At 55.5% G+C, this 18,266-nt stretch overlaps 1 protein-coding gene across 3 annotated transcripts in view; it reads right to left on the bottom strand.

Annotated features, from left to right (window-relative positions):
* The window catches only part of TRPV4 (transient receptor potential cation channel subfamily V member 4), a 71,378-nt gene that overhangs the window by 24,750 nt on the left and 28,362 nt on the right, over nucleotides 1-18,266 (bottom strand). The window contains exon 1 of one of the 3 annotated variants that reach the window (XM_081546130.1): nucleotides 13,659-13,880. The exons of 1 other annotated variant lie outside the window; for it this stretch is intronic. The gene's annotated coding sequence lies outside the window, so the exon portion shown is untranslated. Of the gene's footprint in view, nucleotides 1-13,401; nucleotides 13,459-13,658; nucleotides 13,881-18,266 lie in introns of those variants that run through there. One more of the 3 variants, XM_081546131.1, reaches the window with a different exon arrangement.

Consider the following 18,266-nt stretch of genomic DNA (forward strand, 5'->3'; position numbering starts at 1 on the left):
AGACACCCTCCACCCAAAGTGGGGGCCAGATGTGGCAGCCCCTCCAGCCCCTACCATGCCTGTACCCCCTCCCCCAAGAAATCTCAGCCCAGACAGCATCCAGGGTCTCTGGGGCTCCACAACAAGGAGTCTGGAGTCAGCCAGCCCCAGGTTCAAATCCGCGCTCGGTCACTCACTAACTCACTGCCAGCAGACTTGACAAGGCAAACAGGGATCAATGTCAGCATATTAATTACGGTGAAGCGATAGTTACGAGCTAAACCCCCATCATCACCATGATCATGGGGCTCTTGGGGGCCCAAGTGCTTCACACACATGCTTTCACCCAGTCCTCCCTGGAACCCTAGATCAGTGGTTCTCAGCCAGGGGCCCCTCGGCTCCCCAGGGACACTGGGCAATATCCAGAAACATGCTTGGTGTCACACTGTGCAGAGGAGAGAGGGCTAATGGCATCTAGTGAGTCAAGGCCAGGGGTAGCGCCAGACACCCTACAAGGCATAGGACCGTGCCTGCCACAAGGAACCACTCAGCCGGAAAAGTCAACAGTGCTGAGGTTGAGAAATCCCACTCTGGAGGTAGGTACTGCTGTAATTCTCCTTTCACAGATGAGAAAAACTGAGGCTCAGAGAGGTTAAGTGACTTGCCTGAGGGCACACAGCGGGTGAGTGACAGAAAAAGTGAAAGTCACTCGGTCATGTCTGACTCTTTGTGACCCCATGGACTGTAGCCTGCCAGGCTCCTCTGTCCATGGAATTCTCCAGGCAAGAATACTGCAGTGGGTAGCCATTTCCTTCTCCAAGGGAATCTTCCCAACTCAAGGACTGAATCCAGATCTCCCGCATCGCAGGGCTTTCCTGGTAGCTCAGCTGGTAAAGAATCTGCCTGCAATACAGGAGACCCCGGTTCGATTCCTGGGTTGGGAAGTTCCCCTGGAGAAGGAATAGGCTACCCACTCCAGTACTCTTAGGCTTCCCTAGTGGCTCAGATGGTAAAGAATCTGCCTACAATGTGGGAGACCTGAGTTCGATCCCTGGGTTGGGAAGATCCCCTAGAGGAGGGCATGGCAACCCACTGCAGTATTCTCCAGTATTCTTCCCTGGAGAATCCCCATGGATAGAGGAGCCTGGCGGGTTACAGCCCGTGGGGTCGCAAAGAGTCGGACATGATTGAGCAACTAAGCACAGCATAGCACTCCTGCATTGGAGGCAAATTCTTTCTTGTCTGAGCCACCAGGGAAGCCCTTAGTTAATCCGCCGGGGCCTGGTGAGCAAAGTTGCAATGCTCCCATTTCACAGCTGAGAAAACTGGGGCCTCTGAGATGATGCCACACAGAATGAGTGACCTTGAAGAACTGGACTCTGGACTCCCAACCTTGGACTCCCTCTACACCGCACAACCCAAGTGTGTACAGACACCAGCGTGCACATACACTCCTGTTCACATGCGGACACACACAGCCTGCTCTGTGGCAATCCCCTCCCCAAACACTGCCCTGTTCCCTGTGGTTGGGGATCGCGTTCACTCCCTGTTCTCATTTGCCCTGTAGGCTGTTATTACACATTCCAAATCCGTGCCAGACTTAGCGGGAAGGAGGGGTGCTGGCTGGGAAGGGAAACTAAGAGTCCTCCTGCCTCTCCTCTGAGCGTAAATATCGTAAATATCGTGTGTTTCCTCCTCTCTTCCCCCTGTGCTCATGCGCATGTGTGTGCCTGCTGTGAGCCCCTGGGAATGCCTCTGCAGGGGGCAGCGCCCAGCTGGCACCAGGAGCGTATCAGAGGCTCAATGGAGGACATTTACGCCAAGTGTGGACGTCCCCACACACTGTGTGACCACTGCATTTGTTTAACGTGGCGGATTTCAAATGTTTTTAAGCATCCAAACCCTACACACACACACACACACACACACACACACACACACAGGCTTCCCAGGTGTCTCAGATGGTAAAGAATCCACCTGCAATGCAGGAAACCTGGGTTCAATCCCTGGGTTGGGAAGATCCCCTGGAGAAGAGAATGGCAACCCACTCCAGCATTCTTGCCTGGTAAATCCCACAGACAGAGGAGCTTGGTGGGCTACCGTCCATAGGGTCACAAAGAGTTGAACACAACTGAGTCACTAACACACACACCCACATCATAATATATACTAGACAGTAGTCCACACACAGAAAGTAATTGTGGCAGGATGGACGGGTCTGAATCCCAGGGCCCAAAGAAGAGGACTGGAAACCATTCACCTATGTATTTACTCAACAAATGTTTCCTGAGCATTTATCGTGTGCCAGGTCTTGGGGACACAGACGTGAGCAAGACAAAGAACTCCTGCCCTCCTGGGGCTGACCTGGTGAGAAAACAGAGCAAACAGCCAGACAGAGCAAGAAGCTGAGGCATGTCTGGGGATGAGAGCTGGTTAGACAGGAAGGGCTTGGGAGCAATGAGTTCACGGGTGCAGGGCAAGGAGATACAGGGCTGAGCCAGGGTCCCCCAGGTCTTCCTCTCTGCCCGGGTCAGACAGACCCCAAGCTCTCCAGAAACACGGCCGAAGGTCACGAATTGGCTCTGATGGCCCTGGGGACTCAGTCAGGGCAGCTAAACCCATGCTCCCTGGCCTGACAGAGGAGGGGGCACCTGGTGGGAGCTGGTGGGTCAGGGAAAGAAAGTGTGTGCTGACGTCAGACCGATCGGGGTTGGCACCCAGACCCTACTGCTCATTAACAAATGATTCCTGGTGAGCCTGAGCAAGTCACTTGGCCTCTCTGAGCCTCGCAGTCCTCACCTGCCCCTGGGGAACTTAACTGGGTCATCGTGAGGATTATAGGAATTGAGTCAAGCACCTGGCACAGAGTAAGCCCTCACTGAACAGCAAACGGCAAGACTGCGCGAACGGCAGGTGCCCCCTCCCTGACAATCCTGGGCTCAGCAGGGGGGGCTGGAGGTCTCTGGCTCCATACCCCGCATCCTTCTTTCGGCAGAAGAAGAGGCCCACCCTCGCCATTACCCTGGGGCTTTGCTTGATCTCATGGAAACCCTGGCACATCCTTGTCAAATCCCATCCTCCTGATTACGTGAGCGAGGAAAGCTGCTTAGATCTGAGGGCAAGTTCAGGCGTGCAGGGGTTGCTCCACCCCAGGGGGAGGAATTCCAGGGAGCTGGGACCGATGCTCGCCAACAGGCATCTGCTGAGTGCCAACTGTGTGCGGGCCACCGGGGAAGCAGCAAAGAGTGGAAGCTCGGGGAACTCAGTCTAGGAGGGGACCAGATGGCTGACCTGCTCCGGGCCTTCGACTGGGCTGGTCTTCCTCCACCAGCTCCCTTTCTCTGGGTGTCATCTTAACCAGCACTTCCTCGGAGAAGCCCCCTCCCCTCCCCAGCCCACCCCGCCCCAGTCTAAACCAGCTCCTTGTGCTCACTCTTAGAGCAAATTGGGCCTCTCTTTATGGCACTTTTCATGATTAAACTTTGACCTTTACTTATATCATTCTTTCATTCATTTTCTCTCTTCTCTAGAGTGTGAGCTCCATGAAGGAGGGACTATTCTGTGTTGGGTGTCTCCCCGGCATTCGGAATTATGCCAAGGCATCAGTAAATATCTGCTTGCCTAAACAGTCAGGCAAGGTCTGCTGAAGTTCTGGAAGGAGACAAGCAGGAGGAAGCAGCACTGATTGATCCTGATGGACCCAGGAAGAGACTGCGAGGAGGAGGGCTTGACATGTGGGATAGATAAAGGAGCAGAGGAGACAGCAAGGTCCGGGGTATGGGGCTGGGAAAGAGCAGGGGGCACTAAGGAACGGGCGGCCTGAGGCATTGGGCGAAGACAGGAGTGAAGAGAGAAGAGATGGGTGAGTGGGTGGGCAGACTGGGAGGTGGGGGGAGGCAGGAAGATCAGGCAGAGGTTCTGGGCTCCCAGACAGACTCCTCCCTCCATTCTGGGGCTCTCTGCCCCATTTGTGGGGTCCCCCACTTCCTGCAGTAACCTCGACTAGCCTATCATTCTAGATCAGTCCTGGAGGGATGGCGTGGGTGGGGAAGGGACTAGGAGGACGGATCCCAAGGCCTGCTGGCACTGAGAGGGAAAACACCAGCTCTATCCAACCCCCCACCTGCCAGGGAAGGAAATGGAGGCTCAGAGAGGTAGAGTCACTCTTACAGGGTTGCCCAGCTCCTTAGATGTGGAAGCAGGTCTAGGACTCACATGGCCCCAGGACCTGCGCCTTTAGTGGATACTTTATTATTTTTTTATTTGAGCCACACCGCAGGACATGCGGGATCTTAGTTCCCTGCCCAGGGATCAAACCCACGCCCCGCACACTGCAAGCGTGGAGTCCTGACCACTGGACCACCAGGGAAATCCCCTCAGTGACTACTTACAAGGACCAGGGGACTTGAGAAGAAAAGGATGGATGATGGGGGGCGTAGGGAGAGTGGTTCAGGGTGGGTGGTGGGGACCACAGGCTCCAGAGGCAAACTGCCCACTCACGAGCTGTGTGACCCTGGGCAAGTCACCCGGCCTTTCTGTGCCTCTGTTTTCTCACCTGTAAATGGTGATGACCATAGCACCTGCCCTGGGATTGTTGAGAGGGTCAAATACGATAGTATGTAAAGCACTGAGCCCAGCACCAGGCAGGGAGCACTGTGCTGTGCTCAGTCGTGTCCGACTCTTTGTAACCCCATGGGCTGTAGCCCACCAGGCTCCTCTCTCCATGGGGATTCTCCAGGCAAGAATACCGGAGTGGGTTGCCATGTCCTCCTCCAGGGGATCTTCCCAAGCCAGGGATCGAACCCAGGTCTCCCGCACTGCAGTCAGATTCTTTACTGGTTGCGTCACCAGGGAAGCCCAAGAATACTGGAGTGGGTAGCCTATCCTTTCTCCAAGGGATCTTCCTGACCCAGGAATCCAACCAAGGTCTCCTGCATTGCAGGCAGATTCTTTACCGCCTGAGCCACCAGGGAAGACCAAGAATACTGGAGTGGGTAGACTACCCCTTCTCCAGGGGATACTCCTGACCCAGGACAGGTGGCTTCTTTACCAGCTGAGCTACCAGGGAAGGCAAGGAGTACACACCCAGTAGGAGATGGTTGGTGTCGGCATCATCACTGTCACTGTGGTATCTTTACTAGAAGATGGATGAACAGACAGACTGAGGATCCAGGAAGGTATGACAGCCAGGGAGGGCCGAGTGGTTGGGCCCAGAGCCTGGGATTCTGGCAGCCACCTCAGAGCAGCCGCCACTGGGAGCTCAGCCCCTTGGCCAGGCTGCCCGAGGCTCCCCCCGGCCCGGTGGGCGGCGGCAGCAGGGGGCATCACACCACACCGGGCACCTTCCCCAGCCAGCCCATATTTACCCAGCAGGTCCCAGCCCTGCCTGCTTCCTGTCTGCTGCACAGTGGTTGCTTGTCCAGGGCGGACAGAGCCCCAGTGTCCCGTCGGGTCCCCCAGACCCAGGAGGGGCAGGGCTGGGGTGACTCACTGGGCCCCGCAGAGGGCAAGGCTGATGTGACCACGACCTCACTCGGTCATTCTGCAAGTCCTGCAGGAGGGATTCCGACAGCGCACACAAGTATCCCTCTGGGCTCTCGGGGCCACCCATTCACTTCCAAGGTTCCCCAGCCCCAGGGTGGGAAGCACAGGAGAGGTGGTGCGGCTGAATGAGTTAAGAGTGCGCCCCGAGCAAGACAGAAGGCGACATATGATAGGATCCCATGTGCATGAAGCGTCCAGAACAGGCACATCCACAGAACCGAAGCGGAGGGGTGGCTGCCAGGAGCTGGGGGGAGTGGGCGGGGAGGTGGGGACAGTGACTGCTAATGGGGATGGGGTTCATTTTGGGGGTGATGAAAATGTACTGGGGTTAGACAGTGGCGATGTCTCTATAATCCTGAACATTCTACAAAGCCACCAAATTGCACACACCGAAAAGGTGAGCAGCATGTGAGTTACATCTCAAAAACCCTTTGCAGCTTGATGACCTCAGGAAAGTCACGTACCCTCCCCAGACTCAGTTTCCTCATTCTGACAAGGGGACGTCATGAGCTTAGATGCTCACAGAGGAGGCAGCACAGGGACTGGTGCATAGCGGGGGCTCGAGGACATGAAGTCCCCATCCCAGGAGGCTCCGGCTCCTTCTTCCAAGGCCTCGCCCCCTCTAACTCAGCCCGGCTCAGAGCGCAATGCTTCCCAGCCTCAGCCCAGGAAGATGGAAGCCCCTTCTCTCTAGCCCAGCCCCTCTACTGGGGGACAGTTACAGCCACAGAGACCACCCCCCACCCCTGGCCCAGGGAGGATTCTATAGCCTTAGAAACCACCCTACCCATTTTCTCTTCCCCACCTGCCACTTCCTGACACGGCGGCCGGGAGCAAGTCACTTCTTTCTGGGCCTCAGTTTCCTCATCTGTAAAATGGGGAAAATAATCACTGCCACCTGGGAAGGATAAACTCACATATCTGCTTTATAGTTACTGGTTGGACTCTACAGTCATGCTTTGAATGAAAAAATAAAATGATGGCTCTTACACCAAAAGGCTGTCGTGAGGACTGAATGATCATGGAAGATAATGAATTGAATTGATAATTCACGAGTTTCAGTGCCTGGTGCGTGGTAAGTGTTAACAATGGCAGCTGCCTTTTCATTGTTAATGTTCCTTCAATTAACAGCTAGGGAGACATAGCCCAGAGAGGGCAGAGCGGAGGCAGCGCTGGGAACCAGACACCCCAGGTCCAAGACCAAAACTCGGGATTCTGCTCGGAGACCTAGCCTTCTGAAAGGCTTTTCTCCCCTCCTCATCTCCTTCTCTCCTCCATCACTGCCCTGTTTCCCAGCTGGGAGACTGAGGCTCAGAGGAGGCAGGACAGCCACCCACGCAGACCAATACCCACCCCTCCATCTCACACTCATGGGCAAAAGTCAGAGAAGAGAGCAGATACCCGTGGAATGAATGGGCCAGGCAGGAGCAGGGAAGGGTGCCCCAGGCAGCAGAAAACCAATTCAAGATCCTCTCTCTGCCCAGGCCCACCTCACCTGAAACCTACGCCAACAGGAGGCTATGTCTCTGGCTAACTGCTTGAATGCCCACGTTAGCAGTGCCCACACCCCACTGGTACTTATCACATACACCTTCTGTTTTAAACCAAAAAATAGCTCTAGAAGTTATCATTATCTCCATTCTCAGAGGAATAAACTACGTCTGGGGAAAATGAAGGGGAGGGGCTGACATTTATCCAACACCCATCGTGCACTGAGCACGTTTGCACTGACCTCTCACCCCCATTTCACAGATGAGCAAACTGAGCCTCGGAGAGACCAGGAGACCCAGCTGAGGTCACAACTCAACAGGACAGGAATGTGGTTGGGATTCCAACCACCTGCTTTTAAGCCCATTTGAGTTCATGCCTTTAGAGTGTATGAAGCCCTCTCCTTGGGGTCACCTTTCTAAATGCCGTGCCCCTTGGAAGTCACGGGGCGGCCCAGAACAGACCTGTAGTTTCGATTGTGCCTTTGCCGCTTAGTATCTGTGTGATCCCAGGCAGATGATGTCACCTCTCTGAGCCTCAGTTTCCTTATTTCTAATTTTATGGGGGTTTTTTTTTGCTGCACAGCACAGCACGTGGGAAGCTTAGTTCCCAGACCAGGGGTCGAACCCATGATCCCCCTGCATTGGAAGGGCAGAGTCTTAGCCACTGGACCAGCAGGGAAGTCCCCTCACTTCTAAGAGGGAGCTAATCACAGCACCCACCGCTGGGTTGCCTGGTCACTGTGGGTGTCAAGGGGGAGGCTCATAAAATGCCAGATGACGGGAACTTGGACGCCAGCTCCAGGAGGGCGGAGGCCTCTCCTGCTCCAGTCACCCCTGAGTTCCCAGGGCCTAGAATAGGGCCTGGCACGTCGTAGCTGCCCAGGACATACTTGCCAAATGAATGACCGAATGAATGAACCCAGAGATATAAATGAAAGGAATCGCAACTAAGTCCTTCTCCATAGGTCAGACAGACCTTCATAGCTGCACCTCTGCCTAACTAACCAGCTGGACAACCCCTCCTTCCCATCCTTGAATAGATAACATACTGAGCACCTACTGCATGCTGGGCTCTCTGACCTATTATGTTCAACATCCTCCCGTGATGGCAACAGCTACCATGTGTCCATTTTTCAGATGAGGAGACTGAGGTTCAGACAGGCCAGGACCCTTGCCCGAGCCCGTCTGAATCTGAGCAGGCGGGTTTTCCTGATGCCTCCACCTGGCTGATATGTCTGTTGAGTCACTCAGTCCTTCCTTGCTTCATCCGTCTGTTCTGTCCACAGGTATTCCTGAGTCCCTCCTCTCTGCCAGGGGACACAGGGACAGGAGTGAACCGGGCCAGCTGGTCCCCGTCCGAGATCTGTGAGCCTCTTGGCCGTCGGGGTCTCCCCTGAACCTGTGGGGGGCCCATCGGGGACACGCACTGGAAGTGCCCGCTCCATACACACCCTTGACAAGCTGTCCCAGAAGGTGGTCAGCCTTCCTGGTCAGTCGGGTGGAAGCCAGGCCACTCCACCCTCGGGGAAAAACTGGCATCCTGTGAGACTAAGGAGCTCTTTGTGCCGCGGGTGGGCAGGGCGGGGTCAGGAGGGATAGCCGTTACTCACCACCCCAAGAAAAATAAGCATCCTCCCATTTGGTCAATGGCCCTGCTGTCTGCCCCCCACAGCACCACCTCCTTCCCGAGCCTTTCCCGCCCTCTGATCTCATCTAGAGCAGACCTGTGAGGGCCTCCGATGCCCCTGGGGTTCCGTCTGTGACTGTCACTGATGAGGAAACAGGCTCAGAGAGATGCCGTGACGGGCCTGAGGTCACACAGCCAGAAGGGCAGAAGGGGGAAGCCGATAACCAGGACGGGGCTCAGAGGTGGGAAGGAAATGGAGTCACAGTGAAAGCGAGGGCCTGGCCTCCCTCCTTCATTCCTGCTCCACCAGGGTGACAGCTCAAGGGAACTCCAGGGCACCTGAAGCAGGGGGAGCCCAGGCCGGGGCAGGAGTGGGCAGCCAGAAGAATCCAAATCCCCCTCAACTGGTTTGCTGTGACCTCCTGCAAACCCCAGGGGTGGCAGCCCCAGGAACAGAGAGGTTAAGCCACTTCCTGAAGTCACACGGCAGAGAGTGGCCGAGCTGGGATGTGAACGGAAGTGGGTCAGGCTCCAAGAACGGACAGTCGCAGTGGCTTTCTGGGAAGGAAGCTGGGCTTTTCAGGGACCCTATGGGTCACTGGGACCTGGCTTTCAGGTCCAGCTCTTCCATAAGCCGGGGGGAACATCGCTTGTCAAATTGCTCCTCTCTCTGAGCCTCGGTTTCTTCTGCTGTAAAATGGGACTCAGTATTCCTGCCCTGCCCAACTCCGGTGGGGGTGATGCTGTGACCCCATCAAGGCAATAGACTGTCAGGCAATAGACACTGGTTACACGCTGAACAGTCTGTGCTGCTCTGGAGACTGTCCACGACCACCCCCACAAAGCCTGCACAGTCATCACCCCATTTTACAGGTGAGGAAACCGACACCCCAGGAGTGAGGGAACTTCCTGAGACTTGGGGTGTGAACCAGGTAGCCAGGCTCCAGCCCTGTGTGTAAGCACTAAATCAGGAAAGTAGGAAACTTTGACGGCTCCTGGCGCTCAATCAAGGCCTGTAAGTATTTCCGAGCTGCAAAGGCAGCGTCTCTTGTCCAAGTGCAAGTCCAGCTTTGCCCCTGCTTCCTTCCTCCCGCCTTCCTGGCACAGAGGGGCTCTCGGAGGGATGAGCTGGAAGAAAACTCGCCCTGGAACAGGCTAGGGGACAGGAAGAGGAAGCAGACGGTGCTCGGACCCCCCTTCGTGTGCTTTGGACTGTCCTTGCAGCAAGGGGACTGACAGCCCCATTTGGCAGATGAGGAAACCGAGACTCAGAGAGATGCAGTGACACGCCCGAGCTCCCCTGGTGAGAAGGCAGCAGGCATAGGAGTTAAGTCTAAACAATTCAGGTTCTTACCTCTAAACTGAAGACTATCTTCCCATGACCCCAGATCTAGACAAATGGGGACAGGCCACCTTGGAAGTTAAGGGACGTGGATTTTATGTGTATCTACTTTTATTGATTTGGCTGCGCTGTGTCTCAGTGGCGGCATGCGGGATCTAGTTCCCTGACCAGGAATCAAACCCGGGCTCCCTGCATTGGGGGTGTGGAGTCTCAGCCACTAGACCACCATGGAAATTCCTAGGCACGGATTTAGAGTCAGGTAAATGGAGCTCAGATCTTAGTTCTGGCCCTTCCCAGCTGGGCCAGAAACTTCACCATCCTGACCTCAATTCCTCCCTCTCAAAAATGGGTACCATCCTAGCTTCGCATCCAAACGTACTGAGTCTTGGGCTCAGTGTCTGGCACACAGTAAGTGCTCACTAAATGCTCGCTATCATCATAATGAACACTAACGCAGCCCATGCTTGGCTGAAGCCAGACAGAAACTTGCACCCAGAGTTCAGAGCAGCAGCTGCGGGTCCCAGCACCACAGGCATCTTGAGAGGTCTGAATTAATCTTTAACAGGTGAATTCCGCCCCAACCTGGCGACACGGAGCATTCCAGAGGGCCTGCTGGCAGGAAATGTTCCCTTGGCTCCCCAGATTCTGTGTTGAGTCATGAGGAGCTGTTCCTTGGGTTCCCCCATGAACTGGGGAGGGGCCTGGAGTGTTTTTCCTAGAGTCGAATGGGGGAAACTGAGGCACACAGCAGGTCGAGGGCCTGGGAGGTGTCGAGCCGCCTGCTCTCCATGTGGCCCCCTCCCTCCCAGGGACACATGAAGGATCTCAAAGGACTCTGGCCTTCTCAAACGCTATGTTCGGGCACTCAACCGTGCAACTGGGGTTTATTGCGCACCACGTGCCGGGTGCCCCGAGACCAAGTCTTGCATAGCGCTTTCCCTCCCACATCTTCCAGCCGCCTACGGGGGGTGCCAGCCCCTACCTGGGGCCTCACACCTCTGGCTGGATGACTTCCCCGCCTGGGGACCGGCCTCCCCACCCAGCCCTGACTCCGTGGGCCTTTCCAGACCACACATCCGGCGTGGCCCTCCCAGGCTGGACTTGCAGAGCTTCTGGGTCTGACCCAGCCCACTGTCTGTCTGATCCCTTGTCCTTTCTGTTCGTGTCACACTCCAGACATACGGGACAACGTCTCAGCTCTGCTAGTTTTACCACCTGGTGACAAGTAGAAGTCAGGTCTTTACCTGAATACCCTTTCCCCCAGAGTCTGCATTTATTCCTCCAGGTAAGCCTCCAAGGTCACCTCGATCAAGCCCTTCCGGGTACCCGATCGCCACAATCCCACCCACAGCACGCTCCCCGGGGCCCCAGCCATACGCAGCACACATGCTCCCTGGCTAGGTGCTGGTGTGGGTGCTGCCTGCGGGCAATGCCAGGCTGAGGGAGGCAACTGCGGGGGAGGAGGCAGTCCTCCCTCCCACCCCTCCGGCTCTCTTGGACCACCCAGTTCATGCCCCCCCGACTCAGGGCTGGGGCTAGGCGGGGATCCGATGCCTCAGTGCCCAGTCAAGGGCTGGCTGGCCCAGGGTGGCTTTGCAAGAGGGTTTTGATGGACAAAGGAGGAAATGGCTGAGGCCCAGCTCACACCGGCACAGCTGATGAGGTGGGAGGGGAGTCCACAGCCCCAGCCTGGATAGAAGGCGTCTGGTCTGGATTTCGCTTGGGAGATTCGAGGCGTCTTTACTAGTCTCTCACACACCCCTTCCTCAGGTGCCCGTTCTCTAAACCTGGGGAAACTCCACTAAGTGGAAATGACCCCACCCTGCTTCTATTAATACAAGTGTGAACCTGACCAGCCCAGGACTGTCATCTGTCGATTGTCTTAGGAGCCCGTCCCCACTCGGTTTACCAATAAAAGTGGGGAAAGGGGTCCCCGGCCTTTTTGGCTCCCACCACTGTTCAAACAGAATGATCTAGATAAACGTGGAAATGGCCACCTTTTTTCACCCCCTCCACTGGGCTTCCCTGGTGGCTCAGCTGGTAAAGAATCCGCCTGCAACGCGGGAGACCCGGGTTCGATCCTTGGGTTGGGAAGATCAGGGAATGGCTACCTACTCCAGTATTCTGGCCTGGAGAATCCCATGGACAGAGGAGACTGGCGAGCTACAGTCTATAGGGTCCCAAAGAGTCGGACACGACTGAGTGACTTTCACACTTCACATTTCACCCCCTCCGTTAAGAAGATGTTGGGGCAACAACCACCCGCGCAAACGTCATATCCTTAGGCTGGAGCTCCAGGCCCAGTGAGGGGCCCCTCACAGGTCAGCTGTCCTCGCTCCAGCCCAGGGGCACCCTCAGCCCACCCCCCATTTTATAGATGAGCTGTCTGTCCCTCAGACAGCTAAAGAAGTAGCCCAAGGTCACACAGTAGTAGCTGGCAAAGTGAGGGTTCAGACCCACACAGGACCCACTTTCAACCTCACAGATGATCCTCATAAGGCTTGACCCTCATACCTGACCTCTCTAAAGAGGACACCTCTTCACCCAGTGACCCCATCCTTGCCCCTACGATAAAGGGGAAAAGTTTAAACCCTCCAGAGGGTCTCAGTGCCTGAGATCATGCCCCACCTCCACCACCCAGCAGAAGTCCTTGGTTCTAGACACTAGGCAGCCATTAAGTCCACCCCCTCCTCGGCCACTTCCAGGACAGCCCCTGGGCCCCAGGCAGGGAGGATGTTGAAGCTGGACAGCCCTGGGTTTAAATTCCACTTGGCTACATCCCTGACCAGAGCCTCAGTTTCCTCATCTGCAAAATGGGGAGAACGGATGGAGGAAACCAACTGGTGCTGGGCCAGGCAGGGGTGTCTGTGGTTGGAAACCGCCAGGCATGTGGGAGGGTAGGCGGTCTCTCCCAGTTCTCAGAGACCTCCCAGGGTGTCCTGGTCAAGCTGGAGGGGAGATTAGGGATCTTCCTGCCTCCTGGGAGCAGAGCCCTCTCTCTGGGGCTCAGTAACGAAGAAGTGATCTTTGGAAGCTGCAGACTCCCAACCCCTCCGGAAGCCTGAAGGCAAACCCCCAGTCCCCCAATTCCCTCTTCCAACCCCACCAAAAAGGAGGTGGCCGCGAGGTGGGCTGCAGGGCCTCCTGTGTTTGGTTCCTGGGCTTGGATTTCCGGGGGAGCGGGTTACCTCCCTCCCCCAGGCCTGCATTCCCGGGGCCAGGAGCCGAGGATAGCGCCCACTTCGCAGGTAAGGAAAGGGAAGCCCAGAGAGGTGGTGCCCAGCCCAAGGGACCCCCACGGATCCCGCGCCCCAGGCTGGCACTCCGCAGCCTCCAAGACGTACCCGGGGGTACGCGGGGTCCTTGGCTGTGCCGTCCCTCCCGGGGGTCCCCTCCCCGAAGGCCCAGACCCCACTCACCTCCGAGAGGGCTCGGCGGGCGCCGGCGGCCGGGAGCGCGGCGCTTCCTGAATCCCGGCAGCCCGCCCCGCGCCCGCCCGCCGCCGCCGCCGCGTCCCTCCTCCCCGAGCTCAGGTTCCACCGCGCGCACCGCCCCGGGCTGCACCCCGCCCACGCCGCCCGCCCGGAGGCGAGGCACCGAGCATACCCTGAGCCCGGGACCGGCGCCCCTGCGGGAAGGGCGGGGGGGGGCGGAAGCGGGGCCTCAGTTTCCTCACCTGGAAAACGGGCGTCATCACCCCAGGTACAGGGGCAGGCGCCTCGTGGGGGCGTGGAGAGGGGGGCTCTGGCTGGAATCCTGAGACCACCGGCTCCTGAATTCGTCAGCCCGGGACTGCTTCCCCATCTGTTAATGGGCTTGTCGCGGATTCCTCCACGCTTCCGCTCATTCATTCATTCAGCAGTCAATTCAGAGACAGGTGTGCGCTAGGTCCCGGCCCTCGGGTAGCTCCAGACGTCCAGCAGGGGAGCCACCTGTGTTACAGACAGTACCGGCCAGGACTAAACCAACACGAGCGCCTTTGAACTTCACCTCTTTACCCAGCGCCTAGCACGGAGCCTGGCACTGAGGAGGCCACCAACCAGTGTTCTTTTATGGCGAAGGTGAGCCCCACCGTGTAGTCCCACCTTCTACCCCAGACACTTGAATACCCTCATGGACGGGCAGCTCACTTCTACCAAGACTGGCTCGAATCCTCCAGCCAGACTCCCCGAACCCAAGCCCTGGCTCGGTGACTCACCAGCTGAGCAGCCGTACTCAGTGCCTACAGCGTCCCTACTCTGTGCCTCAGTTTCCCCTCACATCACAGTGAAGAGGCTGAGGGCACCAGGTCCATGCAGAGGCCGAAGAACAGCCTTAACCCTTTTTATTGTTACTCTCTTCTCTAAACTGAGCTGACTCCCACTGGGAAGATGGTGGGGTAGGTCCTTCCTCAACAGCTTGCAAGCAGAAATAGCTGCCAGGGTGCGCTGGTTCAGCAGCCAGAAAGTGGAATTTGAGAATTGTTGGAGAGAGAACCTTAATGGAAGTGATGTGTTCAAACCACCCGTTGTGTACTTCCTGGTGGTCCAGTGGTTAAGACCCTGTGCTTCCACTGCAGGGAGCACGGGTTTGGTCCCTGGTCGGGCATACGTGCTAAGTCACTTTAGTCACGTACAACTCCTTGAGACCCTACGGACTGTAGCCTGCCCAGCTCCTCTGTCCATGGGATTCTCCAGGCAAGAATACTGGAGTGGGTTGCCATGCCCTCCTCCAGGAGATCTTCCCAAACCAGGATTGAACCCGAGTCTCTTATGTCTCCTGCACTGGCAGGTGGGTTCTTTACCACTAGTGCCACGTGGGAAGCCCCTGGTCAGGGAACTAAAATCCTGCATGCCTCGCAGCCAAAACCAACAAAAAATAAAGTAAAATTCAAACCGCCTGTCTGAAACAATTACCAAAAAAGAAACCTTAATAATGAACTCACTGAGCAAGATGTAGGGGTGGGGGATGTCAAGTAAACCTTCCTCCCCCCAGGCTGTGAGGTGGGGATTGCTGTGCCCATTTTACAGATGGGAGACTGAGGCTTGGAAGGAACCGTGGCCTCTCTAAAGCTCTCTCCATGTGGGTTTGAGAGAGAGGAATTTCTCCTCTGGCTTTCCAGGATCTTAAACAGAGCAGAGAGGCAGTTATCTGGCAGTGAGGAATGTAAACAGACGGCCCCTCATACCTCCCTGAGGAGGCAAAGCCCTTCTGTTGGGGGCCTTCTGGGCTGGGGGTGGGTCAGGGCGGGACGCAGAGGAGTCCTGGGCATATCTAGTCTGGAGCCCATTTCTGGAGAAAGCCTCTTCTTAAAAGAAAGAAAAAGAGGGGCTTCCCTAGTGGTCTGGTAGCTAAGCCTCTGCGTTCCCAATGCAGGGGAACCGGGTTCAATCCCTGGTTGGGGAACTAGATCCCATGTGCCACAACTGAGACCTGGCACAGCCAAATAAATAAACAAATATTAAAAATAATAATAATAATTCAGTAGGAGGATGCTGGAGGATGCTGGGGGCTTCCCTGGTGGCTCAGATGGTAAAGAATCTGCCTGCAATGCAGGAGACCTGGGTTTGATGTCTGAGTCAGGAAGATACCCTGGAGAAGGGCATGGCTACCCACTCCAGTGTTCTTGCCTGGAGAATTCCATGGACAGAGGAGCCTGGCGGGCTTAGGAGGGTGCTGGAGGGGACTGGAGGAGATAGGGTCAGGGATGATGTTTGTTCTTCTCCGGGGTGAGGGGGAAGAGGCAGGAGCCCTCAGCATCAGCATGGCTAACCCTACTCCCTCCTGACCCCCATTTCACAGACTGGCCCACTGAGGTCCCATACCAGGAAGTGACTCATCTTGGGCCAGGAGGCTGGATCTTGGCCCCTGCACCCACTGTGAGTTCAAACTCTGTTTGCCACTAATGAGGTGGGGGCCATGAGCAAGAGCCTCTCCGTCTCAGTGCCTTGGTCTTCTCATCTGAACAATGGGTATCAGTTCCCACGAGGCAAGGACCATGTCTGTCTTGTTTGCCAGACCAGTCCCTGGTACTTAGTAGGTGCTTTCAAGATACTGGTTGGTTGAGCTGGAGGGGGTGGGAGTTTAATGGGTACAGGCTTTCAGTTTTGCAAGATGACAAGAGTTCTGGAGATGGATGGTGGTGATGTTAGGGGAACCACTGACTGAAACTGCCAGGCACCGCAGTGGTGAGTTATCTTATCTGCGTGAGTTATCTTATGACAGGAGGTCCTGGTAAGGAACATGGAACTGACAAGCCACCACCAACCAGAAGAATTCAGGAAAGGTCAAAAGGAGAGCGGAGACTCCAGTCCATTTGTCCTGCTGACCTCCCAGAATCCTTCCCACTGCAATCCATCCTAGCTAAGCTCTGCATGCACCACCAGAAGGACCCTGAGTCGGAATGATTGGCCAAAGACAACCTGGAAACTAACCCCATCACCGTAAAACCCGAGACTGCAGCCGCGAGGCAGAGCATTCCTCCTGGGTTCTCTTACCCTGCTGCTCTCTGCCTGGGTGCCCCTTCCCAAAAAAGTCTCTTGCTTTGTCGGCACGTGTGTCTCCTCGGACAATTCATTTCTGAGTGATAGACGAGAGCCCACCCTCGGGCCCTGGAAGGGGTCCCCCTTTCCTGCAACAGTGATGCTGGTACAACAGTATGAACGTTCTTCACGCCACTGAACTGTACACACAAATGGCTTATGACAGCAAATTCCATTACTTGTGTTTTACCACAATAAAAGAAAAATGGGGGGGGAAAGTACTGGCTGATTGAAAGCCTGCGGGCCTGCCTTGCAGGGAAAAGGGGAGTAGGAAGAGAAAAGTGGGGTGCTCAGGGCACCCAGCAAACACTCACTGGTTTGACTAAATATGAACAAGAGTCACTGCTAGGATGTGACGGCAGTGGCAGTCACTGTTTTTGTCGCTGGCAAAACTCTCCAGCCTCTGCTTTGAGACTCTCGACAGAAAGAACTTTCCCTCTTATGGCAGGAAAAGATTCCAAAGCCATTAAAGCAGAGGGAGAGTCCTGTAGAGGCTACAGGGTGGCCCAGCGCCTTGTCTACATGGGTCTCAGAGTCCCTGGGTGGGCGGGGGGCTCGGCCACTTCCACTAAGGGAGGTTCCTGGGCAGCACTGAGGGTCTGCACTTAGCAAGCGCCTGCTGTATGCCAGAATCAGTGCCAGTGTTGGGGAGAGACCGTGAGTCGGGTGGGTTGCATCTCAGGAACTTTATACAGACTGCACCGGCCCTGGATTATAAAAACAAGACATGTGTACCTCACTTTACAGTTAGCATAGCCCTGATTCTGCCAGTTCACCTCCTGACAGCCGGGAAGAAGGGATTCTTTTCTTCTTTAACTTTTTATTTTGTATTGGGGTATAGCTGACCGACAATGTTGTGATAGTTTCAGGAGGACAATGAAGGGACTCAGACATACCCATACATGTATCCCTTCTCCCCCAAACTCCCCTCGCATCCAGGCTGCCATGTAACATTGAGCAGAGCTCCCTGTGCTCTACGGTAGGTCCTTGTTCGTTGTAAAATTGAGATTCTTATGTCATTTCCTATGAAAGGACACAGAGAGCCCGTGTACCCAAGAGACTACGGCTGGTAGCATCTGAACCCAAACCCGGCAGACTCTGTAGTACAGCAGCGTCAATGAGAATACAGTCTCAAAAAGGCAGGTCATAACACGTTTTAGAAAAGAAGTAGGGAAGCTGGGACCCTCATATATTGCTGGTGGGAATACGAAATGGTGCGATCACTGTGGAAAAGTCTGGCAGTTCCTCAAAAAGTTAAATATAGAGTTACCATATGACCCAGCAATTCCACTCTGTGGGAGACAGCCAAAAGAAATGAAAACAGATGAACACAAAAAACTTGTATACAAATGTTCACACAACATCACGCATACTAGCCAAAACTGAAACAATGAAATGATGAACAGATAAATGAAATGTGGTATATCTATACTGCTGAATATTATGCAACAATAAAAAGAGTGAAGTAATTCCCTGGTAGTCCAGTGGTTAGGAGTGTGAGCTTCCACAGCAGGGAGTCTGGGTTCAATCCCTGGTCAGGGAATTAGCATCCTGCATGCCAGAAAGCGGGCTTCCCAGGTGGCTCAGCAGGTAAAGAACCTGCCTGCAATGCAGGAGACGCAGGTTCAATCCCTGGGTCAGGAAGATCTTCTGGAAGAGGGCTTGGCAACCCACTCCAGTATTCTTGCCTGGAGAATCCCTGGTAGGCTACAGTCCATAGGGTTGCAAAGAGTTGGACACAAAGGGACTGAGCACGCATGCAC

Source organism: Giraffa tippelskirchi, chromosome 11 (genome assembly GCF_054371585.1).
Source record: "Giraffa tippelskirchi isolate mGirTip1 chromosome 11, T2T-mGirTip1v1.2.pri, whole genome shotgun sequence".
Taxonomy (NCBI): Eukaryota; Metazoa; Chordata; class Mammalia; order Artiodactyla; family Giraffidae; genus Giraffa; species Giraffa tippelskirchi.